This window comes from Sorex fumeus, unplaced genomic scaffold (assembly GCF_029834395.1).
Source record: "Sorex fumeus unplaced genomic scaffold, SorFum_2.1 ptg000141l, whole genome shotgun sequence".
NCBI lineage: Eukaryota > Metazoa > Chordata > Mammalia > Eulipotyphla > Soricidae > Sorex > Sorex fumeus.
In genome coordinates, this window is record NW_026606198.1 from 32496 (window position 1) to 60342 (window position 27847).

At 37.9% G+C, this 27847-nt stretch overlaps 1 non-coding gene across 1 annotated transcript; it reads left to right on the plus strand.

Moving 5' to 3' along the window:
- Positions 1–20983: 20983 nt before the first annotated feature.
- LOC130015920 (U5 spliceosomal RNA) lies at positions 20984–21099 on the plus strand. The gene has a single exon (XR_008791198.1). It is a non-coding gene; the product is annotated as a U5 spliceosomal RNA (small nuclear RNA).
- The last annotated feature ends 6748 nt before the right edge of the window (positions 21100–27847 follow it).

Here is a 27847-nt window from a genome sequence, read left to right on the forward strand (position 1 = left end):
GCATAAACTCTAGGTATAAATTGCCTCATGACTCAGCTCCAATCCCATGTCCTGCTTGCTCTGTGCAGCTCAGACCTATGAACTCTTTTCCATTTTATCAGCATAATACAAATCTACCACCTACAGAGCATAGAATGCAGGGAGTTATTATTTTCTGATCTCTGTTGTACTACCAGTTTTAATACAATCTTTGCGAATTCAGAAGGATTACCCATTTGGTGTCCTAAGTTTCTCCTATAAATAAATCATCTTGTACCCCAGTGTCTGTGTTCATATGCACCGTATGTTTGTACATACAGAGTGTCTATATAAGAGAAAGTATGTGCATTGGAGATTGTTTTTAAGGTATAAGTTTTTAAGATATATTTAAGACTTTATAACTTGAACTAATTAATCTTTGTTTGAGCTTGCCATGCTTATTTTTTTATTATTGTTGCTCTCTTTTTGATGGGCTGGAGCGATAGCACAGCGGGTAGGGCGTCTGCCTTGCACGCAGCCAACATGGTCGACCTGAGTTAGATTCCTCCGCCCCTCTCGGAGATCCCGGCAAGCTACCGAGAGTATTCGATAAGCCAGACACAGTAACAACAAAGTCTCCAATGGAGACGTTACTGGGCCCGCTCAAGCAAATCGATGATCAGCGCGAGGGCCTTTACTTTACTTTACTACTTACTCTTTGATTGAATACTTCATTGATAACAAATTTGAAAAGAAGGTATACAGATATCTATACAGATAAAAAGAAGGTACAAATCTTCCCACACACATGCATAGGTTCTTTCATTATCAATCTCTCCACCCATATGTGCATTTGATATCATGGAAGAACCTATATCGACCAACCATTGTCATCTAGATTTTACAGTTCCCAATCAGTTCTTGACATTTTGCATTCTATAGTCTGGACTAATTCATGACGACTCATCTCTATCATCATATTATCATACTACAGAGCTTTTTCACAGAACCAAACATTCTCTATGCTTTCCCTACTCATCGTTTTTACCCCCTTTCCACTGAAAACCACTGACCATAGATTTTCCTTATCTAGAAAAGCATTTCGTTGGATAGGTATTTAGTCTTTTTATATTAACATCTTTGCTTAGTAATGTACATTGAATATTAGACTAATTTACAACTTCATAGGTAATTCATTCATATTGATAAGTAATATTCAATGATTTGGATATATCAGTATTGTTTATCCATTAATCTTCTGACCAAGATCTTGTTAAGGTGAATTTTTTTACCTCCAGATGTTTTGCAATTTTCCAGTTGTTCTATTATTGATTTCTATTTAAGTTCATTATTGCATAAGATATGTATTAATTTTAGTCTCTTAAAAAGTTTAGGTGTGTTTTTTGACTAAGAATGAAAGAATATTAGTGAATATTCCAAGCAAGTTTGACAAGATTGTAAATTTTTTTCTTTAGTAATGAAGCCATCTTTAATGTCAACTATAACCAGCTGACCAATTATATTCTTTTTTAATTATTATTAGTGAAACACCATGAGTTACAGTTGTAGACTTACAAACTTTCATGGTTCGGTTTCAGTTATACAATGATCGAGTACCCATCCCTCCACCAGTGCCCATTCTCCACCACCAATGATCCTAGTAGCCCTCCTACCCCCGCACCTCACCCCACCTTGATTATACAGCTTTTGACTAATTATTTTGTAGTCCATTTCTGAGATGGTCTCTTTTTTTTTGTAGCTTTCTCACTTTTGCACCATTTTGGTTAACAGTCTATTGTTAGATAAATTCATGTTATAAATTATTACACTGATGCTCGCAGAAAAAAAGGAGGAATAGACTTCAACAATGAAAAAGGTCACCTGAGGCAAATGGAATTCAAGGAAATGTATCATGCCACTTGAATTACTTAATTACTGTAAGGTTTCTCATTAGTCCAAGAGCCTACTTGCATTTTTGAAGGTGACTAATATCTGTTGGCATTAGCAGAATAAGCGCAAGCAATTAGAGCTCTTGGTCCTGAGTAGATACAGGAAGACTGGACATACCTGTACGATTCTCAAAAAATTAGAATTTGATCTCCCATTTGACCCAGCTATAGCACTCCTGGGAATATATCCAGAGAGGCAAAAAGGTATAGTCGAAGTGACATCTGCAATTGTTTGTTCATTGCAGCACTCTTTACAATAGCCAGAATCTGGAAAAAACCTGAGTGCCCGAGAACAGATGACTGGTTAAAGAAACTTTGGTACATTTACACAATGGAGTACTATGTAGCTGTTAGAAAAGATGAAGTTATGAAATTTACATACAAGTGGTACTACATGGAAAGTATCATGTTAAGCGAAATGAGTCAGAAAGAGCGGGATAGACACAGAAAGATTGCATTCATCTGGGGAACATAAAGCAACAAAACGGGAGACTAACACCCAGGAATGGCTGAGATTAGTACCAGGAATTTTGCTCCATGACTTGAAGGCCAGCCACATGTGCTAGGGGAAAAGGAAGCTCAGATAGAGAAGAGAGCACCAAATAAAGGGTGTTGTGAGGACCCTCCCAGGGTGGGAGAGACATGCTAAAAGTAGTCTATAGACCAAACATGATTGCCACTCAATGCCTCTCTGGCAAAACACAGTACCCAAAAGAAGAGAGAGAGAGAACAAGGGGGAATGCCCTGCCACAGCGGCAGGGTGGGACGGGGTGGGGGGGGGTGGATGGGGGGGTGGGAGGGATGCTAGGACCCGTGGTGCGGGAGGATGGGCACTGGTGGAGGGATGGGTACTTGATCATTGTATAACTGAAACCCAAGCACAAAAATTTATAAGTCTATAAATGTACCTCATGGTGTTTCACTAATAAAAAAAATGATTAAATAAAAAAAAAAGATACAGTTAAAAATAAATAAAGAAAGAAAGAAAAGAAAACATGGGTGAAACGGGAAGAGGGAGAACTGGGGCTTTTAGTGCTCCTGGACCGCAGAGATTCTGAAGAGAGAAGAATCTTTGAATGCTGGTAATTTGGCAGAAATCGGTGAAGCTGGCCCCATTCCTCTAGTGCTCTATGAGCACCACCTTCAAAATTAGAGCCTTAGCACAGCAAAGGGGAAATCACCGTTCTGCTGGCTTGTGATTGAAGTAGAAATCCTTCCTTTTGAGGTTTGGGAAATGCAGTTTTCCCTGACACTACACACTCCTGGCAGAGCAAAGAACAAGAGCAAAATTCAAGCAATTTCTGCAGTTTGAGCATGAGAGGAAATCACATTCCTTAGTATTACTCATTACTTATATTTATCGGCAATCTGGCAAGCTGCCGAGAGTATTCGATATGCCAAACACAGTAACAACAAAGTCTCCAATGGAGACGTTACTGGGCCCGCTCGAGCAAAAATCGGCAATCATCAAAGTTACCCTGCAATTTGCTTACCCTACAATTTCAGGCTTTTTAAAGAGAGATGTGGCAAATTTTTAGAAGGTTGAGATCCCTCTTTCTTTATAAGAAATTCAGGCAAGTGTATTGGAAGTCTTTTGTGGTTATCGTTAATTCATTTTTTAATTGAATAACCCTGAGACACACAGTTACGAAGTTGTCCATGATTGGTCATGACACATTCCAACACCTGTCCTATAGTTGGGAGTCTTTAGCGCTTCCTAATTATTGTTAGCTAACACTCATAGCTGAGGAAGAGATAATTGATCACAGACAGAGAATGAATCTGAAAGATATCATATTCAAACATAATAGAAGTCTCAATAAACATGTTGATTTATATTATATCAAGCATCTTTTCCCATAACGATATTTTACTGGAGATTAAAAACAATGTTTAGAAACCTATAATACATAAAAACTAGGCATTATACTGAAGAACTCTTGGAACAATAAAAAGTCAAAGTATAAGTTTAAAACATTTGAAGAAAAACAAAACAGAAGAGAGGAGTTAGCAGACTGTGGAATGCAGTAGAAAAAAAAACATAGTATTAAGAGGAAAGTTATAGCAAAATAGTCGCATATCAGTAAAAAAGATGAGTAAACGAAACTTACATTTAAAGGAAATATAAATGGTGCTAGAAATAAAACTAAATGCCATGAAAGTAAAAAATAATAAAAATTTTAACTGAAATCAATAAATTAGAAATCCTTAAGATGATACATAGTATCAGTGAACCAAAGTTTGTTTCTTTACAAATATAATAAAATTCCTTGGCAGGTGAACCAAAAATCACAAAATTCTGTAGATATGAAAAATAGGAAACCTTTATGAACATAGACACGCAAATAAATTTGAGATACTGTAGAAAAATAAGAATTATACAAAGTATCAAAACACTAACAAGATGAATATTTTCCTATGGGCAGCTACTTTTTGAAAAAGGAGTAGAGAAGATGAAATGGAGTAAACCTTTTTCAAAATAATGATGCTGGGAAGACTGGGTAATTACATGCAAAATATTAAAGCTGAATCTGTATCTTGTACCTTGCACAAAAGTCAATTCAAAGTGGATCAAAGGTTGTTTCCAGATTCTGGCGATTGTGAATATTGCTACAGTGAATATTGCTACATAAAGGTACAGATGGTTTTTCTGCTGTGTGTGTTTGGGTGCCAAGGTATATTCCCAGAAATGGTATTGCTGGGTCAAATGGAAGCTCAATTTATGTTTTTTTGAGGAATGTTCATATTGTTTTCCAGAAAGGTTGGACCAGCCTTCATTCCCACCAACAGTGAATGAGAGTCCCTTTATTCCCACATCCACACCAGCATTGGTTGTTCTTTTTCTTTTGGATGTGTGCCAGTCTCTGTGGCATAAGATAATACATCATTGTTGTTTTGCTTTGCATCTCCCTGATTATTGGTAATGCAGAGAAACTTTTCATGTGCCTTTTGGCCATTTGAATTTTTTTCTTTGAGGAAGTTTCTGTTCATTTCTTTTCCCCATTTTTTGATGGGGTTGGATGTTTTTCTCTTGTAAAGTTCTACCAGTGTCTTATATAGCTTTAATATGAACTCTTATCAGATAGGTAATGGATGAATATTTTTTCCCATTCCATAGGCAGTCTTTGTATTTTGGTCACCATTTCTTTTGAGGTGCAGAAGCTTCTTAGTTTAATGTAGTCCAATTTCTTTATCTTTGCTTCCACTTCCTTGGTTAGTGGTATTTTCATCTTTAAAGATGCCTTTATCTTCAATATCATGAAGGGGTTTTGATATGTTTTCTTCCATGTATCTTCTGAATTTAGGTTTGATGTTGAAGTCTTTAATCCATTTGATCTGTATTTTGTGCATGGAATTAGACAGAGGTCTGACTTTATTTTTTATGTGTAGTTTTCCAGTTTCCTGAGAACAAACTGGATATAGAAAGAATGGTGCATGTACACAATGGAATACTATGCAGCTGTTAAAATTGAAATAGTAAAATTTACTTATAAATGGATGGACATGGAGAATATCATGCTAAGGGAAATGAGTCAGAAAAAGTGTGTCAGATATAGAATGACTGCATTCATTTGTAGGATATAAAAACATCATTAGAAAATATCCAACGCCAGTTAAAACAGGGGCCAGGAGCACTGGTCAAAGATTGGAAGTTTGCCACAAGTGTGTGTGTGTGTGTGTGTGTGTGTGTGTGTGTGTTGGTGGGGGCTCAGAGGGAAGTTAGGATAGAGAAGTGGTGAGTATGATTTTAATAGTTAGAAATGATCTTGGGCAAGAACTGAGTATTGAAAGTAGGTAAAGGAATATGCATGATAATCTTTCAGTATCTGTTGCAAACCATAAAGCCCGAAAAGAAGAGAGAGAGAGGAAGAGAGAGAGTGAGAGAGAGAAAGAGAGAGAGAGAGATTAGTGATGAAAAATATACACTGGTGAAAGATGGTTCTTGGAACATTATGATTGAAATCCAAAAAATCCGATCATGAACAACTTTATAATTGTGTATCTCACTGTGTTTAAATTAAAATAAATAAATAACAAAATTTAAAAACCAAAAAATCTCCATGTGTTTCAAAGATCTTCTGAGGAAGAAAAGTTCACTGAGGAAATATAAGGAGAATATTATAAGATTTGGACCTCAAAGGGGGCTTTATTATGCCATTGGCAAAGGCAACATAATAAAATAATAAATAAAAGCAACTAGATCAAACTAAATAGTTTGCACAGCAAAAGAAAAGTGGGCTAAAATGAAATGACATCTAACCAAGTGGGAGAAAATATTTGCACTCAGATAAAGGGTTGATATCCAGAAATCAAGAACAACAATTTTTCCCCCATAAAATATTTATCAAGACAATTTCTTGTTTACTGTCACAACTAACCTTTAATGTATCTTCAGAAGTTCATGAAAAGATAAAAGGAGCAAAAGCTGGAAAATAAGAAATAAATCTATAACAAGAAAAACTCTAAAGATTCCCTAAAAATTGCTAGAAAAATAAGTAAATAGCAGGACCCCAAATTAATAAATTTATATCTGTTAGTGCTCACATAATTTTTTATACAATTAGTTATATAAAATAAATTAAGAAAATATATTATAATATAATTTGAAATTGAAATCAAAGTTAAAATACTTGGTTTTAATCCTAATAAAAGAGATAAAGAACCACTCAATAAAAACTGTGGTATTGCTAGAATAGAAAGGGACGTAGAGAAATGAATTAAAAATTTTCATGTATTAGATGAATAAACAGTGTTAAAATGGTTGATCTATCTAAAGCAATCTACACATTTAATATAATCCCTATCAAAATATCAATAACATTTTTCAAGGAAGTAGTGCAAAAAATTGCAAAATATATGTGGATACATATTTTAAAAAGAAAAGAAGAAAAATGAATTTTATATACATTATCCCAGTATCCCAGTAAAAATGAGGCACTCCATATGAATTCAAGACATCTGACAGGACATTTGCATATGATATTTGGAAACAAACTGACTGCAAATGATGCATGTGATAGAACCACTTCCCTAACAAAATGTATTTGATTTATTCTGAATAAGGGATCAGCAAGGTTGATACAGAGGTCAAAGGCTACATGGTTTTTATTCAAGTTTTATTGGAATACTGTAAAGCACTTTCATGTCTGTATTGTCTTTGGAGATTTTTACACCAAAAACCAAAAGGCAGAGACAAGTTCTTGTGTTAGAGGTTGTGTGGTCCATAAATATTTAAATATTTATTCTATTTTCTTGCACAGGAAAAGTTAACCAATCAGTTCTAAATGAGCCATACAACAAAATTACAACCACCAAGAGTTCTTCCCATTTCCTGTGTTCTGGTAGAGGGCATTCTTACTTAGGAAACCAAATCTGATGTACACCGCATCAAGATGAATATATAAACTTATTAGTAGATATGTTTGATAAGAAGGTATCTAAGAAAGAGACATTAGAAAATTGCTTCATTATAAGACAGACTATTAGGGAAACCACTGACCAAATCACCCATCCAGAGGTATTTTGCTATAGACCATGGAGCTGATGTGGGAAGGTAGACAGAGAAGAACCTATGGCAATGAAATTTCTAGGAAGTGATAAAACCAATAGCTTTGGGCTACACAAAGCCAACCATGGGGCTGGAGCAATAGCACAGTGGGTAGGGCATTTGCCTTGCATGCGGCCGACCTGAGTTCGATTCCCAGCATCCCATATGGTCCCCTGAGCACTGCCAGGAGTAATTCCTGAGTGCAGAGCCAGGAATAGGAATAACCCCTGTGCATTGCCGGATGTGACCCAAAAAGAAAAAAAAAAGCCAACCACGAGGACAAAGAAATTAAGCCCTGATATGACTTCTCCTGGCATCAAGAGGCCCAGAAAAGGTTAGATCCTCCTCTCCCCTGCCTCCCCAAAGAGAAGCCCCAGCAGGAACAAGTCCAGGAAAGGAATCTTTTTTGAAAGTAATTTACTTTATTTTTTATTTTTTTACTTTATTTAGGCTTCTTGGGTCACACCTGGCAATGCACAGGGGTTACTCCTGACTCTGCACTCAGGAATTACCCCTGACGGGGCTCAGGGGACCATATGGGATGCTGGGAATCAAACCCGGGTTGGCCACATTCAAGGCAAACGCCCTACCCACTATGCTATTGCTTCAGCCACCAGGAAAGGAATTTTAAAGAGGACCATCAACCACTCCCAACTCTACCCCCTTGGCAACCACCCTAGCAACAGACTCTGATCTAGCTTAAAAGCCCCACATGGGACAGATTTGGTAAATTCTGTAAAAGCCATCCTGAATAAAGGAAGGGCACTCATCTGCTGCCCGAGCGAGCCCATGTGCTACTTGTGTCCACATGGCTCAGCACTTGTGCTGTATGAGCATATGTGGCCCACATCTCCCCTCTTGAGATGTGTATCGGGGCTCTCATGGTTTCTAGAGAAACCTGTGTTCAACCTTGAGCATGTTATTCTCTCTCTCTTTGCTCTCCTCTCTTCCCCTTCCTAAAAGCCTCCAAATAAAAATGTTTTTACTTCACTGCTAATCTACTCTTCATCTTTTCTTTGAGATAGGACAAGCATCCAGAAGGCCTGGGAAAGGCCTAGGACTGGTTTTCTTTTCCTACAAAGAGCAATTCCTTGCTCCGCAGACTGAAATAGGGTGGTGGGGATCAACTCCTGTGCTTAGCAGCCCAAACATATATCAGGTGTGACTTGATGGTCACCTGAGGTAGCTGGGGTGCTCTGATCTGTGCTGTGCAGGTGCTCATCCATAGACCAGCGTTGCCAGCTGGCCCCCTGTTGGCAGAGGCAGATGGGGGAAAAGTGACTGTCTCTTTCCTCTCCTGCTTAACATAAGCCACCCATGGGGACCCACCAACTTGAGAACTACCAGCTGTCACAAAAGTGCCAAAACTGCTATGGCAGAACCAAGGAGGTACCCTAGAGAGAAGGCAATGTCCTGTAATGGTGGAAGTCTCCCAGAAACTCCACACTAGAATCTGCCCTGACTTGTGATTTGTCAGACCACAGGGAGAGGAGCACAATCAGACCAACTAGATCTGTGGCAGCCAGATCAGAGAGCCAACCCCTTCACAATCCCCAGGCTACAGCTCAGAGGCTGAGTCACCTCAGAGTTCTCTTACAGTCTTGCTCTCTGATCTAGGACACTTTTCCAATAAAGTATTTGGTAGAACACTATAAAAGTCTCTGTGGACAAATCTTTTACAAAGGTTAAAAAAGAACCCATTCTTGGCTTGAAAGGAATCTTTTGGTAACAACTTTTTTGTGTGAAAAATTGTCCCCCTAACTAGAAATACCTTGGGCAAAAGAGCCTAAGTCTTAGAATATCAAGGACCAGAAAAAGTACACCCAGGAAAGAATAGAACAGAAGTGGAATAGTTGGCAGCTGTAAATATATGCCCAAGAAACCACTGAATAAACAGCTTAGGGTTTTTCATATGTAGAGGGCAATGTGATAGACAAAAATTAAAAAAAAACTGTCACAGCTTTATTTTTTACTTTAAGGACACCTGTTGACTGGATGTCTGAACTAACCCAGCCTTTGCTCTTAATGTACCCATTGCGTTTTGGTGTGCTCACTAACTGTCCCTGGTGTCTTTCTCAACTTAACAAACAATGGCTTGCACATTGGGAGCCAGGGAAGAGAGCAATATGGTACTGACAAGTAGCCTCCCTCTGAGACCACTGAGGGATGCCAGACTTCCCTTAATCTTGGACAGTCCATGAGTCTAAGGCCTCTTTATATGTTTGCCTCATTCTTTGCTACCAGTCCTGCTGCTACAGCAAGTATGGCAGGATTCACTTTGTTGTTATGACCTTCTTTATGATAAACTCTGGTAAAGAAGAAACTGTCAAAGCCATATTGCTGAGAAGTCCCCACAGCTGAGGAGTGTGTGCACTCAGAATCAGGAGGCTTAGAAGAATACAAATAATACAAATAATAGTAAACAGTGGAAAAAAAGTTCTAGTTTATGGCTGAATCTACTCAGATCACCAACACACTGACCAGACTTCTGACAGAGCAGGAATTAGGAGACTTTAGGGTCTAGCCTCTTCCTCATGGGTTGGACTCCTGTAAGAACCCTGACTAGTTGCCTAAATTTTCACCTCTCATGCTTTGGAAACTGCTTGTGTAAGTTTGAAATAATTTTCTCTACAACCAGATACAATAAAGTTAATTGATTATAAATGTGAAGGTTGTAACAAGGTCAAAATGCTGTGTTTCCAACATCTATTATCAACCACTCTCAGTGACAGAATTAATTAGTATCCTTGTTAATTAATTAATTTGTATCCTTGTATTAGGATAATTAATTAATTAGTATCCTTGCACTAGGCCTCAACTGATTAGTACATTTAGTGACTTCATTGAGAAATTTTGTTATGTGAATTTGCACGAGAATCCTTATTTGGATACAGGGAAAAAGTTTGAGTTTTATACATCTTTTAATCTTATGTCTATAAAATTGAGATCATCTACAGAACCAATGTGACCATTAGGAATGATGAATTATAGTGTCCAGTATTTAATGGCAACAGTTGGAAATTTAATTCTGACTTAAATCCAGACTCATTTTCCTACCACTCTTCTAGTTAGTTGAATTTTTGTTTATTAAGGTCTTTTTCCTAGATTTTTCCCCAGGAGACCCACACTTGATTTCTGACATATGAATGTTCATATTTGACTAAAATGTTATTTTATATTCATAGTTTTCTGTCTTCAATATCTGTCCCTTCGGTAATGATCAGCAGCTTGCTTGCTACCTGCCCTCTGTCCCTCCTCCTCCTCCTCCTCTCCTCCTCATCCTCCTCCTCAACCCTCCTCTTCCTCCTCCTTGAGTTCCGAAAATGATTCAGCATGATCGACCATATCCACATGGTGACCAACCTCACTGAAGTTTTGTGAGAGTTCAAGATGCTGCTATATCTAACGTTCATTGATTTAAAGAAGGCCTTTGATTCTGTTGAGACTGAAGCGGTCATCGAAGCCTTAGCCAAACAGGGCGTTCAAACTCAATACATCAGTATCCTCCATGAGCTGTATTACGGATTCACTACCAGGATCTCACCATTCTACAAGGAAGTGATCACTGACGTAAAGAGAGGGATTCAGTAGGGTGAGACCATTTCACCAAAACTCTTCAATGCCACCCTTGAGAACAACATGCGATGACTGGAATGGGAAGAAATGGGACTGAAGATAGACAGTCGGCAACTACATCACCTCTGATTTGCTGATGACATCATTCTAATAACACCAAACATTAGGCAAGCAGCACAAATGTTGGCTGACTTCGACCGTGAGTGTGGAAAGGTCAGACTGCAGCTGAATCTCACCAAGATAATGTTCATGAAAAACGAAGTAGTCCTTGATGTTCCATTTGCTCTCAACGGAATGAACATCTCGGAATGCAGCAGCAATGTGTACCTGGGTCAAGAACTCAACATGATGAATGACTTGGTACAAGAACTGCACAGGAGGAAGAGAGTGGCTCGGAATGCCTTCAAGAGTGTCGAAGAAGTTGTTAAGAGGATGAAGAACCTCCGTTTCTGGGCACATCTTTTCGACTCCACCATTCTTCCTGCACTAACATCTGCCTCAGAGACCTGGGCCCTACGAAAACAGTATGCGAATGTTATTCAGGTATCTCAAGGAGGACTCGAAAGAGCTATGCCCGGAATATAATGTTTCACTCAAGTGAGAGAAGGAATCTGGAGTTCCATCCTCTGTCGATGATCAAGAATCAGATGATCAAGATGCTGTCTTGTTTGCCAAGGCATCGAAAATAAGATGGGCTGGACAGGTAATGTGATTTAGAGATGACTGCTGGACTAGAGCAATTACCGACTGGATTCCATGGGAGGTCAAAAGGACACATGGTCGCCCACGTACGAGATGGTCAGACTTCTTTGTCAAAATCCTGAACAAATACTTAGAGCCTCTTCGTGTTCATGGAGCGAGCAGATGCCATTGGGCTGCACTAACAAGCAACAGGGATGAATGGAGACATTACTGGCGCCCACCCAAACAAAGTGATGATCAATGGGATGACAAGTGATACAAGTGATACATATAAAGTATATAATCATCTACATAACATCTTCTAAGGCATCTTCCTAACTCTTAATGGCATTTCTGACTGCTTGAACATACAGACATATTCTGGATTCTGGGTCTTTTTTTTTTTATTTTCCCCCTCTATATGTCTATCTGGCTCAGTCCTTAACCTATGTCCAAATCTAAAGAAGTTTTTGACTGTATGCCCTAGTATCTTAATTGCTAATTACTCCCTCTTTAGAAATGACAAGATAAAGGGGCAGTGAATGTGCTAGTTTCCTATTTTAGTAGTATTCTTGTGGGACCTCTTTTGATTGAATTGCCAGCCTGTGTAGTCTGTTCTTTTGGTGTTAGATGATTATTGGTATATGTCTATATGTTAATTATCTCCAAAATACACCTTCAAACTGGATGAAAGTTTTCACCCTTATTAATTCAATTTGCTAATTTCATTTTAAACATCCTATCGGGAACTTCATAATGTTTTCAGTAGGCACCGCCTTAATAACAGAAATGTAAATAATTAAGAATTAAATCAGCTTTTTTCCACTGATGATATCTAAACAGAATTTTAAAAAGTCGAAACCTAACTCAGGAAATTCTTAATGAAAACATTGGATTATTCATAATAATACTAATAAAGATTATTATTTAGAACAGGATAATACCAAAACATTTGGTATCTTGATTTAGCCCTCTTAAAAAACTAAATCAAAATTATTACTTACACTAAAAAAACAGGAAGCACAAATAAACAAATAAATCAAAGAAAATTCTGCTCCCTTTCAGATGTGTACAAAACTTTAGAAATCGTAGTCAACACTTGTAGAAAATAAGTTTTGTAATTGTATTTTTGTAAATCATAAAAATTATTTAATAAAATAATGTGCTTGGATAGCTAGTGTAAGATAGAGTTAAAGAATCTGAGTCATTTCATTCCCTCTAAAAAGTAGTAATCTGAATCCACAGAGGGAAAAATTTAAGGGCAAGAAAGACTCAGCTTGCAAGATATCTCCAAGTCTAAGCAGGAAGGGAAGGTTTCCTAGGATACCCAGTGACTCACAGGCCAGCTTCCAAGATAAAAAGCAGTTTTTCATCATACATTGTAATAGATTTTTATCTGAAACATGCTCCAACCTGTCCTAACTTATTTTATCATTATTAATAGCTAAATATTATAAATGAAAGTTCAAGAATTAAGTAATAAATAGACCATTTTTTCTGCAAGTGATTTATTATTCTGGCAATCATTTCCATCTTAAGTTTTCATTTTTTATATAAAATATCAAATATATCAAATGTTTTTATTGTCAAACCAAGAAGATATATCTTGATTTTAAAGAAAACTTTGGCTTTCTTTGGGAAAATGATGAAATAAATAATTAGCATCTCTATGAAACACAAACAAAAACAGAAAACAAAAATAAGCAGAGAATTGTTTCAATCCCAAGAGTTCAAGTTCATTTTGTTTACTGTTATTGAGAGCTAATATAAAAAAAAAAAGGACAATCTGACCCTTTTCTAATTTGCTCCACTGAATAAATGCAGGGTCAAGGGTAAAAAGACAAATTCGTATCTTGGCTCTATCCAGCCCGGGTGTTTTGACATTACCTCTTTGAGGGAAAAAGCGGATTATATTAAACTGAATGACTTCTAATGAGAAGTGACATGATAATGCCCTTTAGAGCTTAAGAAGACCACAGGCAGTAGATGAATGACTGTCAACTATTCTTTTGCTTTGTTTTGTTTGGGGCCATACCCTGTTATGCTCAGGGGTTACTCCTGACTCTGTGATCATGGAACACTTCTGACAGACTCAAGCAATCATATGTGGTCCCAGGGATGAAACCTTGATTAGCTGTAAGCAAGATAAGCTACCACCCGCTATACAATAGCTCTTTTTCTTGCCTAACTGGTACTGTAAGTACTTCCAGTACCATATTGAACAGAAGGGGTGAGAGTGGGCATCCTTGTCTCGTCCCTGATCTTAGAAGGAAGACTTTCAGTTTTTCCCAATTAAGGATGATACTTGCCACAGGCTTGTGGTAGATGGCTTTGAGTATATTGAGGAAAGTCCCTTCTATACCCATTTTGGCTAGAGTTTTCATCATAAACGGGTGCTGGATCTTGTTAAATGCTTTCTCTGCATCTCTTGATATGATCGTATGGTTTGTATTTTTTATTTTGTTGATATGATGGATTATGTTGATTGATTTCTGAATATTAAACCATCCTTGCATCCCCAGGATGAATCCCAATTGATCGTGCTGTATTATCTTTTTGATGAATTGTTGGGTTCTGTTTGCTAATATTTGTTTGAGGATCTTTGCATCTGTGTTCATCAGGAATATCGGCCTATAGTTTTCTTTTTTTTATGGTGTCTTTATTTGCTTTTGGTATTAGGGAGATATGTCCTTCATAGAAACTGTTTAGGAGAGTTTCTGTTTCTTCAATTTCCTAGAAAAGCGTGAGAAGAACTCCTCTTCTTTAAAGGTTCTCTTTAAAAGTTTGGAAGAATTCGTTAGTGAATCCATTTGGACCTGGACTTTTGTTTTTGGGAAGACTTTTGATTACAGTTTCAATTTCTTTGATATTAATAAGTATTCAGGTATTCCAGATCTTCTTGGTCCAACGTTGGGAGGAATCCAGGAATTTATCTATTTCTTCTAGGTTCTCCTGTTTTATGGTATACAGATTTTCAAAGTTGGTCTCTGATGGTCTCTTGAATTTCTTTGGTTTCTGTTGTGATGCCCCCCCTTTTCATTTCTGTTTCGGTTTACTAGGGGTTTCTCCCCTTTCTAGAGTTTCACCTTCCTCGCAGGTGCTCCTCTGAAGCTTATGTGAGGTCGTGAGGTCTCTAGTGAAACTTCAGAAGATGTGTTCTTTAATATTGGGCTCGGAGAGCTTCTTCTGTCTGGCAGTATTACGGTACAATTGGAATAGGCTACTGGACTATTGCCCTAATGTGTTTGAGATGGCCTGCATATTCTCCACAGAATTTGGTGGTGGAGATGAAGATGTGAGTCCAGAGTGCCGGGAAAGGGGAAAATAACTGATCCCCAAAGAGGCCACACCCACTTCTGCAGAGGCCATGCTCCCTACTGCGATGTGGATGGAGTGCCAGGTGTGGAGGGGCAGAAACCTGGGAGGGGGAGCAAACCAGGTGTGGTGCTGGAGGATGGCAGGAGGGCAGACAGGATGGCACTCAGTGAGTTTGGGTGGCTCTTGTAGTACTCTTGATCCTGGTTAACATGTAATGAAACAAGAACTGCTCAGCTCTTATGAATCATGTCTACTGTTCTATGAAGGGAAGGATATATACTAGAATATTTGAGGTAGTAAGTTTTAAAGTGGCCTCTGCTGATATTAAGTTCTTTAATCCATTTTGATTTGCCTTTAATGAACCACATTAGAAAGAGGTCTGAGTTTAGCTCAATTTCTAGTTTTTTTGCAGAATGTCCACATTGTTTTCCAGAAAGGCTGGATCAATCAACATTCCTGCCTACAGTGAATGAGAGTCCCTTTCGCCGAACATCCACAATAGCACTGGTTGTTCTTGTTCTTTTTGATGTGCTAGACTCTGTGGTGTGAGATGATATCTCAATGTTTTGATTTGCATCTCTGATGATTAGTGACGTAGAGCATATTTTAATGTGCCTTTGGCCATTTGTAATTCTTCTATGAGGAAATTTCTCTTCATTTCTTCTCCCCATATTTTGATGGGGTTACATGAAATTTTCTTTTAAGTTCTACGGTGCAATATATGTGTATATATATTTTGGATATTATATATAGAGTTATATTTTATATAAAAAGTTCTACCAGGGTAATATAGATATACATAGATATGTATGTCTTAGATATTAACTTCATACATAGCTTGTTTATTATGTAGCACAGCACTACACTGTCCTCCCATTGTTCATCAATTTGCTCGAGCGGGCACCAGTAACATCTCCATTGTGAGACTTGCTACAGTTTTTGGCATATCAAATACGCCACTGGGAGCTTGCCAGGCTCTGTCATGTGGGAGGGATACTCTCAGTAGCTTGCCAGTCTCTCTGAGAAGGACAGATAAATCGAAACTGGGTCGGCCACATGCAAGGCAAATGCCCTACCCACTGTGCTATTGCTCCAGCCTTTGAGTTAATCTTCTAGAACTTCCCCTGAAGGAGTGGATTTACATGTTTGTTGTTATGACAGCGTTCAGCCCCACTTATGTGTATCCCACCCTCCATGATTTCTATATAACACCCAAATGAAGGGTGTTGTGAGGACCCTCCCAGGGTGGGAGAAGCATGTTAAAAGTAGTCTATAGACCAAACATGACTGCCACTCAATGCCTCTCTTGCAAAACACAGTACCCAAAAGAAGAGAAAGAGAACAAGGGAGAATACCCTGCCACAGAGGCAGGATGGGACGGGGGTGGGGGGTGGGGGGTGGGGGGGGTGCTGGGACCCGTGGTGATGGATGACGGGCACTGGTGGAGGGATGGGCACTTGATCATTGTATAACTGAAACCCAAGCACAAAATTTGTAAGCCTAAAAAAAAAACCCACAGGATAAAAGAGTAAAATAATGCTAAAAAAGAGTGAGCTGGACTAGAAAGAGGAAGACTATGAGATGAAGATGATGAAACTATGATGACTGGGACTATAGCCAAAACTATGACTAAGATTGTGCTGTCAGGGGAGAGATTGAACTACCCTGTGGAGGAGAGAGAAGCAAACTGACTACCAAAGATCTTGGGGCCCTGTTTCTCTGTTCCCTAGTCCTTCATCTGTCCATCGCTGTGGGCTGGCCAGGGGAATGGCTCTGGGTCAGCGAATGCTCGAGTCCCATGCATGCTCATGGTCCTTCTTTTGAAACTCACAGTAGGATATAGAAAATAAACATGATGTGAAACTAACACCCAAGGATAGTAGAAACAAGGGGCAGGACAAATGGTCCATGGTTGGAAGCCTGCCTCAAGGGCTGGGGGAGAGGGCAGTTGGGATAGGGGAGTGACACTTATGACAAGGTGGTTGAAGGGGATCACTCTGGATGGGAAATATGTGATGAAAGTTAGTAAAGGACCAAACATGATGGCTTCTCAGTATCTGCTTTGCAAACCATAATCCCCAAAAGGAGAGGGAGAAAGATAGTGACACAGAGAGAGAGAGAGAGAAACAGAGAGAGAAGAAAAGTGCCTACTATAGAGCATAGAGGCATGCTGAGGGGTGGTTAGAGAGATATATGGAGGATATTGGTGGTGGGAAATATACACTGGTGGAGGGATGGGTATTAGAACATTGTATGACTGAAACCTCACCACAAAAGCTTTGTAACTATATCTTATGATGATTCAATTAAAAAGTAAATTATGAACAAACAAAAGTGCTTGATGGGCATACCTTTGTTTACTCTAGGTTTCCAAGAAAACAGAATTATAAAGGGATGCAATTAATGAAGATGCATTGAAGATTAAATAATCAAAATATAGGCTGACCGTTCCGAATTTTTTTGTCTGGGCCACACCTGGTGGTACTCAGACTTACTTTAGGTTCTTATCTCCGTAATCTGTGCTGTGGGCTCAGGGGATCACATAAGGTGGCAGGATCAAATCTGGTCAGTTACTTGCACAAGGAAGTTCCCTATCAACTGTGCTATCATTTCACCCCCCCTCCCTATTTTTCATTAATGTATGTATATATACATATTTTATTGAACGAACAGTGATTTACAATGCTGCTAATTATACTTTCATGCCTACAACATTCTAGTACCAAACCCACCGACAGAGTGAGTACTTCTCCCCTCCAACACAGTCCAAAGTGCCCTAACCCACCCTCATCCCAGGTAATCTCAGTCCTGTAGACAAAGTTTCTTGTGCTTCCCAATATCTTTGGCCATTTGTTGCTTCTGTACTCTGTTTCTTTATATCCCACTTATGAGAGTTTTTTTATATTGTGGAGAAGGTGACACCAAAATATATGTAGATGAATAAAGCTAAATTAAATTCCACAAAAATTTAAATTTAAATAAGTTTATAAAATATTTTTCAAAAACTGTATGTACTTTTCTTTTATAAAGGTAAAGGTAAAGGCCCTCCCGTTGATCGTCGATTTGCTCGAGCGGGCCCAGTAATGTCTCCATTGGAGACTTTGTTGTTACTGTGTTTGGCATATCGAATACTCTCGGTAGCTTGCGGGGCTCTCCGAGAGGGGCGGAGGAATCAAACTCGGGTCGGCCATGTTGGCCGCTTGTAAGGCGAATGCCCTACCACTGTGCTATCGCTCCAGCCCGCTTTTCTTTTATAGGTGTACAAATTTTAAAAATAATGATATGAAAAATTTTATGCTAATGTAAAAAAGATCAATCTTTCAAGTGTACAATTTGATGAGTAAGGATAATTACAAAATAATTTAATGGAAAATACTAGAACTGCTAAAGTATAAATTGAGTTTTATCCTAAAAAGGGAACACTGTATTTATGTTATAATATATTGTATTAATAGATTACGTATGCTTAAAGGCCTTCTTTAGTAAGAAAACTATTTAATAGAAATCTCTATAGATGTAAAAATATTGAAGAGACATAGATTGAATAATCAACCTATAGGAAACAAATTATTATTGAAAAAATATAAAACCATTTTCAAGCCAGACATAAATAAACCTTTTTTTATCATGGAAGAGGGAAAGCCTGAACACCATAAATGAACTCCATACTCAATGCAAAGTACTGAGGTGATTGTCTTATCTTTAAAGAACTCATCTGTTTCTGGCAAAGCTGGTTTTAGCACTGTGAATTCTCCAAGTTGTTACTTATTTATAGATCGTCTCATCATTTCTTAAAATATCAATGATAATGTACCTGGATATAGTATTCTCGGTGAAGTTTTTATGTTTTGTTTTGTTTTTGTTCTTACTATATATCACATCATTTTCGTCTGGCTCATAGAGTCTCATATTTTAGATCTCTTGTGTGAATCTCATGGTAGTTCCTTTGTATATAAGATCCTTTTCTGATCTTGTTGCATTTAATATTCTGTCCTGTATGTTTTCATTAGCACTGCACTGTCCTCCTGTTGTTCATTGAGTTGCTCGAGCGGGCCCAGTAATGTCTCTTTTGTGAGACTTGTTGATACTGTGTTTGGCATATCGAATACGTCACGGGGAGCTTGCCAGGCTTTGCCGTGTGGGTGAGATACTCTCAGTAGCTTGTCGGGCTCTCCGAGAGGGGCAGAGGAATCGAACCTGGCTAGGCTGAGCTGGCTGCATGCAAGGCAAATGCCCTATTGCTGTGCTATCACTCCAGCCATTGCTTTGGAGTTTTTATATTAAGGTCTATTTTTTCTGGGATCTTTCAGGTTTCTTAGATTTGGGTGTCTTCATTCAACACTAGGAAAGTTTTGTGTATTATTTCTTTCACTATTGTTTCTTGATCACTTCAGGGTCTCCAGTGATTCTGATACTGTTCCTCCTGAATTCATCCCATAGTTATCTGGTATGCTCCCTTTCTTTTCAACCTTTTTCCATGTTAAGTTGTTTTCAAGTGAATTTATGCATTTAATCTTGGAGCTTACCAATATTTTTACTCAATCTTATTCTGCTGTTCAGAATTTCTATTAATTCTTGTATCACTTACCATACTCTTAATTTACGTTATTTCTGATTGAAGTTTTCTTATTTATATTTTAATATTTTTGCTTTGCTGACCACCTGTGCCATCGTTTCTTTGAATTCATTTAACATTCTGTAGACAGTATCACTAAAGTCATTCTCTGAGAGTCTACAGAGCTGGTGAAGGCTTCTGCGCTATTATTTTCACTCACTGATCATATTAAGTTTTATGCAGCATCCTGTCCCCATCATGTTTGCTCTGCTCCTGCTGTGCTGGGGGTGAAACTTTGTTGTTAATAACTCTAGGAACCTCTGATGGATTCCAGCGGAGTGTTTCTTAATTCCTTCCCTGCCAGTTCTCATGCAGTGATGGGAGGTACAATTGTGTGTGGTTTGAGGTGTAACCAGTAGACTGCCATGCATATGCAGCCATGTGGTACTGGGTATAAACATCAGCAAGTGGAGTTGTGGGCATGAGTAGGGGATGTTGACCTAGAAGGTTGAATGAGCAAGCAGAAAATCTTGATGTGGAGGTGGAGGTTAGGCATGCAGGGTGCTGGGCCTGTCAGAAGGAGAAGAATCTACCTCTGGTTCCAAAGAGATGTCCGCTGGGACGTTAACCTCACCTGAAAAGTTGAGGGAACAGGCAGATGGTTGCAATGTGGAGGTGTATCTACTGAGATAGCAGGGTTGGGTGTCTATCCCTGTATGTTGATTGCTCCTTACAGGTTAGGAACTTTACATAAACTTGATCTGATTGCCAACATCAGAAAAACTAAGCAGGGAATGATTCTAGAGTGTTGGTTTGGAGATAAGAAGATAGCATTCAAACATATCCCAATTTCACTTCTGGCTCACTTGAGAAAATTTCCCTGTTACCTTAGTCCTCAAACTGTGGCAGCAACATCAACATCATATGGAAACTAGATGGGAATGCAAACTCTCAACTTGTCTCCAGAACTAGATCCTAAAGAGGAGCAGGAAGAATCAATCTGTCATATCAAGTCGCCTACATCATTACTGATACTTACTCAAGCCAGAAAATCACTACTACATTAGTGGTACAAATATCAGAACAGATATATAGATATATGTTATGAAAATAAGAAAAAAATTAGACATCAGCATGTTTATGAGAGAAGAAAATATATTACTAGCACTGTAGCTCTGTCCTCCTGTTGTTCATCGATTTGCTTAAGCGGGTCTAGTAATGTCTCCATTGTGAGACTTTGTTGTTACTGTGTTTGGCATATCGAATACGCCACAAGTAGCTTGCCAGGCTTTGTCATGCGGGCGAGATACTCTTGATAGTTTGCAGGACTCTCCGAGTGGGATGGAGGAATCGAACACGACTTGGCCGGGCCAGCCACACACAAGGCAAACGCCCTACATACTCTGGTTTCTCTTCAGATCGCACAAATCTTTTGCCTTTTACTAAAGATTTTTGTGGAGAGGAACAATATTACTAGGATGGCAAAAATTTATAAAGCAGTTGAATTCACTTGAAATCCAAGAAGTTTGAGTTACACTCTGAACATCACATAGCTTATTAGGAATTTAAACTAGCAGGAATTTCAAAAACATTGATTTTTGTAATTGGTTTAGAATAACCAATGAGAATAAAAGTAAAAATTGAGCAAAAATTCAAAATAGGAAATTATTTAAAATGATAGACATTACTGAATAACCTCAGGAAGGATTTCTCTGGCAAGGGAATGCAATTTATGTTTTTGCTGTACTAAATCATGCTTATTTAATTCACTAAGTTAGCATAAGTGGGTTAAACTTTAATAACACTAGAAAACTATTTTTTGCATGATAATTCTGTTAAGAGCACAGCTGAGACCTATCTTCTTTCTCTGTTGATGTTTTTTTTTTTAATCAGGCAAGAGATCACTATGGTAATTATAGAAGAGAAAAATATAAACAAGTAAATGTTTATTATATTTTAGGTTTTCTCTTCTGTGGACATTACCCCACTGGGACACACATATCCTTCACATTGTAAGAGTGACTTACTTCTTGATTGCTAGGTCAAGGGCTTTTCCATTCCTCTTTGGGTGATGATGTCCCTGGAAATGAAGATGACTTAGGTTGTCTAATCTCAAGCTTTGGGCTTCTAATAATGGAGTCAATACTAAATATACTCTACGATGAAAAACCAAACTACTCTAAAATTATAACACTTTTTTCTGTTTAGAGAATATAATTTTAAGCATTTAAATAAATGTTTTTAAAAACAGGAATTTTGGTGAGACATTTCAACATGTGATAAGCTAATTATCGGGAAAAATGACTGATATAAAGTGACCAGTTAGAGTTGGGTCACAAATTTGCAAAGTTCCTGGGTAAAGGAAGGAGATGTGACCAAGGAAGCTGTACTGTACTGTTGGAAAGAATGTGCCAGGATAAAGTCTGGGAATAGTTTGAAAACAAAACAAAACAAAAAAATCAGTCACAGTAGCAGAATCAGACAAAGCCACGGACTCGTGGTACTACCTTGGTTTTAGTGACCAGGTGTAAATTCAATTGCTGAAATTTGTAGTTTTATAGACTTAGAATGAAGAATCTTCAATGCAGAATTGTGACTCTTTATCTATGGTACAGTTTTTGTCATTGTGAATTAGCAGCAACAAAGTTCTTTTGGATTTTATTAATTCATACAAATTTCCTTAGATAGGAGTTTCTGGGTTTCTGGACTTTTGAAAGGAGTCCCTAGGTTTGAGAGTCAGTGAGACACGTGAGGCGGCACAGTCCAGATAAGGCCTGTTAATCAGAAAGGAGGCAGCAGGTGCCAACAGGAAAAGGTGACTTTCGGGGTTGATTCTCCGAAGCCAGCTAGTAAGCGCAAGGTTTTGTTTCATTTTGTCTTGTGAAGTGGGACAGAGAAACAGTTATGAAGCATGGTAAGAGGCAAAGTGTTCCAACAGGTAGGTAGTCGGAGCAGGAGAGCTGACTCTCAGCCTGGGAGATAAAGGGCACATTCATGAGGCGATGCTGGGGCCCGGGCACAAGCGCCCCAGCTGTTCAGGTGAGATGGACTACAAGATGCCAGTGGTCAGATATTCCACAGGGAAAGGCAACCAGAAGCAAATGAAGATATGAATAACTTTACTACCGATGACAGGTAGATCATGCGTCTGACAGACAACTGTTAGATATAGTCACAAATATAATTTCCAATTTCTCAAATAAGCATATTTAAGAGAGTACTAAGAAGTAGGTGAAATAAATATGAAAATAGATTCAATTTAGCATGATAGATTTAAAATATTGTTTATACGTGGAATCCGTTTGTATAGTAATTGGTGTCATATTTAATGTAAACTTTAGGCCTGTAACTTCCTGTGTTTGATGTATGCAGCACATTTCAATTTAGCTATAAAATCTCATCTAAAGTACTTGATATGATTTTAGATTCAATAAAGTTAGTTGAAAGTAGATTCATGTGCTAGCTTGTCAAAGATGCTTAGAGGTTTTCTAAGGAAATAACAAAAAATTAATTGATGAAATGGAAAGAAATTAGCATTGAAATCCACTGAAATTGGATTTATGTAGATGCAGCAATCATATTTTAAGTGCATAATAGACACTGTGCCCATCACTTGTGAGTTGAACTGCACAGGGTTCAAGCAAAAGCCTTTGCAAGCAAAGATTAATTTAGGATATTTACATTATAATTGCAGAAATGTGACAAGGGTTTATAGAAAGAAAATTGTACAATGATGATCATAAAAATATTTAAGAAGATTACAAGGCACAATCAACAGAATTCATAAGAAGAAAAGGAGTCAATGAGGAAGATTGTTTACTCAAGTTGGGGTTTATTAACACTCTGCAGTCAGGAGAAATAAAGAAGCATCTTGCTCATGCCTGTGGCCCTTTGACACAGGAAAACGAGAGCAGAGGGGAAAGAGTGGAGAAAGTATGGAAGGGATTCTGAGAAAGAGTATCCTGGCACCTCAGTGAGGCGTGGGTATTATAAGAAAATAAGGTGCAGGGAGAAACAAAGAGTAGAGATACTAAGAATCAAAAAAAAGCAGAAAGAATTTGTGATGGCAGAAGATAAGTCTATAAAGAGAAATAGCCCGTAGGTAAAAAAAATCAAATGTCTTTATAAGGACACAAAATTTAAACATTAAAATTATGTTTTAGAGAATTTAATATGCCACGTAAATATTGGTTAATAGCATTTTATGGTCACTTAATATTAGCTTATAACTTGTGGTTAAGTTAAAAAAGGCATCCCATTTTCACTTCTTAAGACAGTCTCTTAATATTAATAACTTAATCATTTTACAGTAAGCTGCCTTTTCTTCCCTTTCTTCTTTATTTGCAAAGCAATCTGCAGTCTCCTCACACTCCATGCAGTTCTCTCAAGGCTAGGGGAGAGAACAGAGGACATCAAATATGAGTGTTTTTTCTGGAGAATAGGGACAGATATTAAAGTTCAGAGGGTCAGACATTCTTAGTCCTTAAGTTATTGAAAATTATTGGGCTGGAGTGATAGTACAGCAGGTAGGGTGTTTGCCTTGAATGAGGTCGACCCGGGTTCAATTCCCAGCATCTCATATGGTCCCCCGAGCACCACCAAGAGTAATTCCTGAACTCAGAGCCAGGAGTAATGCCTGAGCATCGCCGGGTATGACCCAAAAAGCAAAAATAAATAAATAAATATAATGATTATTGAAAACCATTATTATTTTGCCTGCTGGAGCAAATCCTGGCAGTGCTCAGGGCTTACTCCTGGCTCTGTGCTCAGGGTCACTCCTGGAGGTGTTAAGCGAATCATATAATGTGCTGAAGATGAAACCATATCAACTGCATTCCTCTTGTCTTCCCTGCCATATTCCAAGGTCCTATCCTTATCCTTCCACTCCCTTTCCTTTCCTTTCCTTTCCTTTCCTTTCCTTTCCTTTCCTTTCCTTTCCTTTCCTTTCCTTTCCTTTCCTTTCCTTTCCTATTTCCTCCTTTCCTCCCCTTCCCTATCTTCTCAGCTATGCACTGCCAAGTGTGGCCCCCAAACAAACAAATAAACAACAAAAAAAAGCACCATCTGTAAAAAATTCAGTTCCGGTAGTTCTCCTTTGATAGATTTTCCAAAACCTAGAAAAATGAAGATGATTCTGTGTGCTATTTCTGTGAGATGACTGCTCCTGACTTTGCATGGATTTAGAGCTATCTATCTATTTACCCACTTTTGAGTCCCTGATGATCTGCCCGTGAAGCCCTGATGGACAATCATAGCATTTTACTCAACTGGAAATCTCTTCTTCCAAGAACTGGGTGCAAAGAGATGCTACATGACAGATTATTTAATAAACACATGTGACCCGATTGGTGTGGGTGGTGCTCAGAAAAGCAGGAATTCCAACTTTTACCTCTGATATTTATATTTCCTCCTGTTTAGACTAATGATTTATCCAAACAATCACAAAGACATAAATCAAATAATCGCCTAACATTTACTTTATCTGTATTAAATCTCCTTTAAAGTAAACAGCCCAAGCAGTGTCCTGTCTCCTAAACCTTTCAAGTAGAAATGAAGCCCAGCATTTCTGTTTGCAAGCACATAGTCACAGTTGTAAACTGTATGTAATGCTGCTCAGTAGAAACTGAAGAATTCAGATCATGAGCTTTGATTTACAGCATATGTAACATTTGAAAAAGCTATTCTTTCTCTGCAAATAATGCCCAAGAGTAGAATGAGTTTGATGCATCCAAGAAGGCTTGCCTGCACTATTTGTTTCTTGAAAGGGAAGAAGCTACAGGAGCTAATTGAAGAAAAAACAAAATATTCTTTGTGGATGTCCCAACAGGCCATTCTACTGAGTGTGTGCTTTATTATTATTTAATTCATCACCACTGTATTGGCTCAATGCAACATTCTCCTTACTTCTTAACTAGTTGGAAAAAAAAAACACTTGAATTTTTTTTTATATTTTTATTAGTGAAACACCATGAGGTACAGTTGTAGAGTTACAAATTTTTGTGCTTGGGTTTCGATTATACAATGATCAAATACCCATCCCTCCACCAGTGCCCATTTTCCACCTCCACGGATCCCAGTATCCCTCCCGCCCCCATCCCCCCATCCCACCTTGCCTCTGTGGCAGGGCATTCCCTTTTGTAAGAAACACTTTAATTTTTAATGTTTCATGAAAAACTCAGTTTAAGCTTGCATGTATTAAATATGTGCATACAATTTACATTTTTCTTTTAAATTATTTAATTGACTGTGTTTATGTGTGTGGTGTGGTGTGGGGGGGTGTGTATGTGTAAAATATCACTGATAAAGCTGAAATTAGTCCCATGTTATTCTAATTCAAAAGGTGAGAGTGATATAATTGAGGGGATCAGATAATACAAGGATTAAGGTACTTGTTTTGCACACAGCCAACCCCTGTTTGATCCTCAGCACTTCATTAAGATCCCCAAGCACAGCCAAGGGTGAAGAGCCCTGAGTTAACCCTGGTTGTGGCCTGAAAAATGCAACCCTCACTTCAAATAACAGTGGACATTCTGGCATACACATAAAATTTGAGGGAATTATATTGAGTGAAATATGAATAATCAAAAGACAAATATTGTTTGATTCCATTGATAGAAGGAACCACGGTGATAAAATTCATAGAGGCAGAAAGTAAAATGGTGGTTTCCAGGAAAAGAGGAGAAGAGAAATGGAACGTTATTGTTCAAAGTGCATAACATTCCAGTTTAAAAGATGAAATCCAAGAGATAATGTTCACATAACACTAAATCATTAGCAATATTAGTATTTGTATAGCTTTTCTAGGATTTTTTTATTATCCTGGAGACATATCCTTGGAGGTATAAATTGATGCAGAGGTTACAATGAAAAAAATCCAAAGTACGAGGTTTAATAATATTCTATTTGTATTATATTTGGGTGGCATGATTGTTTCTCTCAGGTAGACAAATTTCCAAAGATATTTATATTTTTGTTTTTAAATTATCTTTTATTGTTTTCAGTTATTTGGGGGGGGCACACCTGCTATGCTCAGAGATTAATTCATTTATGCTTTTCAAAATACTTGTTAATAAGAAAAGTAAATATTTCTATTTGTTTCAACTTTCAATTCTATAAAATTTCTGTAAATTCTTTCATTTTTTATATTAATCATACTTTACAAGTTCCTTATACTATTATTATTAGTTAATAATTTCACTCACTTTATTAAACAAAAGAACTGAAAATATCTAGAAATAGATAAATTTTTGTTTTTTGTTGTTTTATTTATTTTGGGTCCACACTCATCTTGTTATAATAATAGTAAATAAAATCAATAAAATAATAGCAAATAAAAATACCAATCTACATACTCCAGTAAAACATTTCTTATTGCTCATAGTTCTTGTAGTATTTTTAATTTATTCATTCATTCAGAAAAATGCACATTGACTTTATTGTGTATAATTTTGTCCCTGTGAATTGACAGATGCTCCCTAAAGTTATTGTCTCAAATCTATGTTACCCATATGCAGGAGCTTGACTTTTTCTCATGCTATAGGAGTTTATTAATCTTGAGAGCAGGGTAATTCAGAAGGAGGACCTCCTTTACTAGTGATTACTGGAAGTAATGGATAAGTACCACAGCTTCCTTGAGCATTGTTTCCTGTGACTCATCAGATCTTCCCTGATATTTGTCTTAGTTGCCTGACTGAACCTTTCCCTAGTTTTATGCATGTGTTATCTCACTTTTCTGCCAATTCCTGTTATTCTTATGAAATGACCAACTGCACTAAGGCCTTGTTTCAGGGTTACTTTAAGCTAAATCCAAACTTAGAAATATACTACCTGGGGTTGGAAAGGTAGGAAAGTAATCCTCCTGGCTTGTTTGGAGTAAGAAGTATTGACTTTTGGGAGCAGGCAGATATTATAATATAGGAGACTAAGAATTTTAATTTGTTTATGAAGAAATTAAGCAGTGCTTAATTAAGTGGTGACTGACTCTAGTAACGGTAAATCAGAAGATCCACAAAAGTGGTTCTTCATGTACAGACTTTGGCAAAGACAATAAGTTAAGAAGAAATATGATGAGAGAGAGGGAGAAGAGAGAGAGACAGAGAGATAGAGAGAGAGAATCAGTGTTACTGTCATAGGGACAGACACTGTCCTGACAAGGCCCTGAGTTGCCACTCACAAACACCTCCTCCAGCTCCTGAACGGCCATGATCCCAGAGGAACACCAACAAATTTCAGAATTCAGCGGCTTTTGGCAGTAATCCCTCC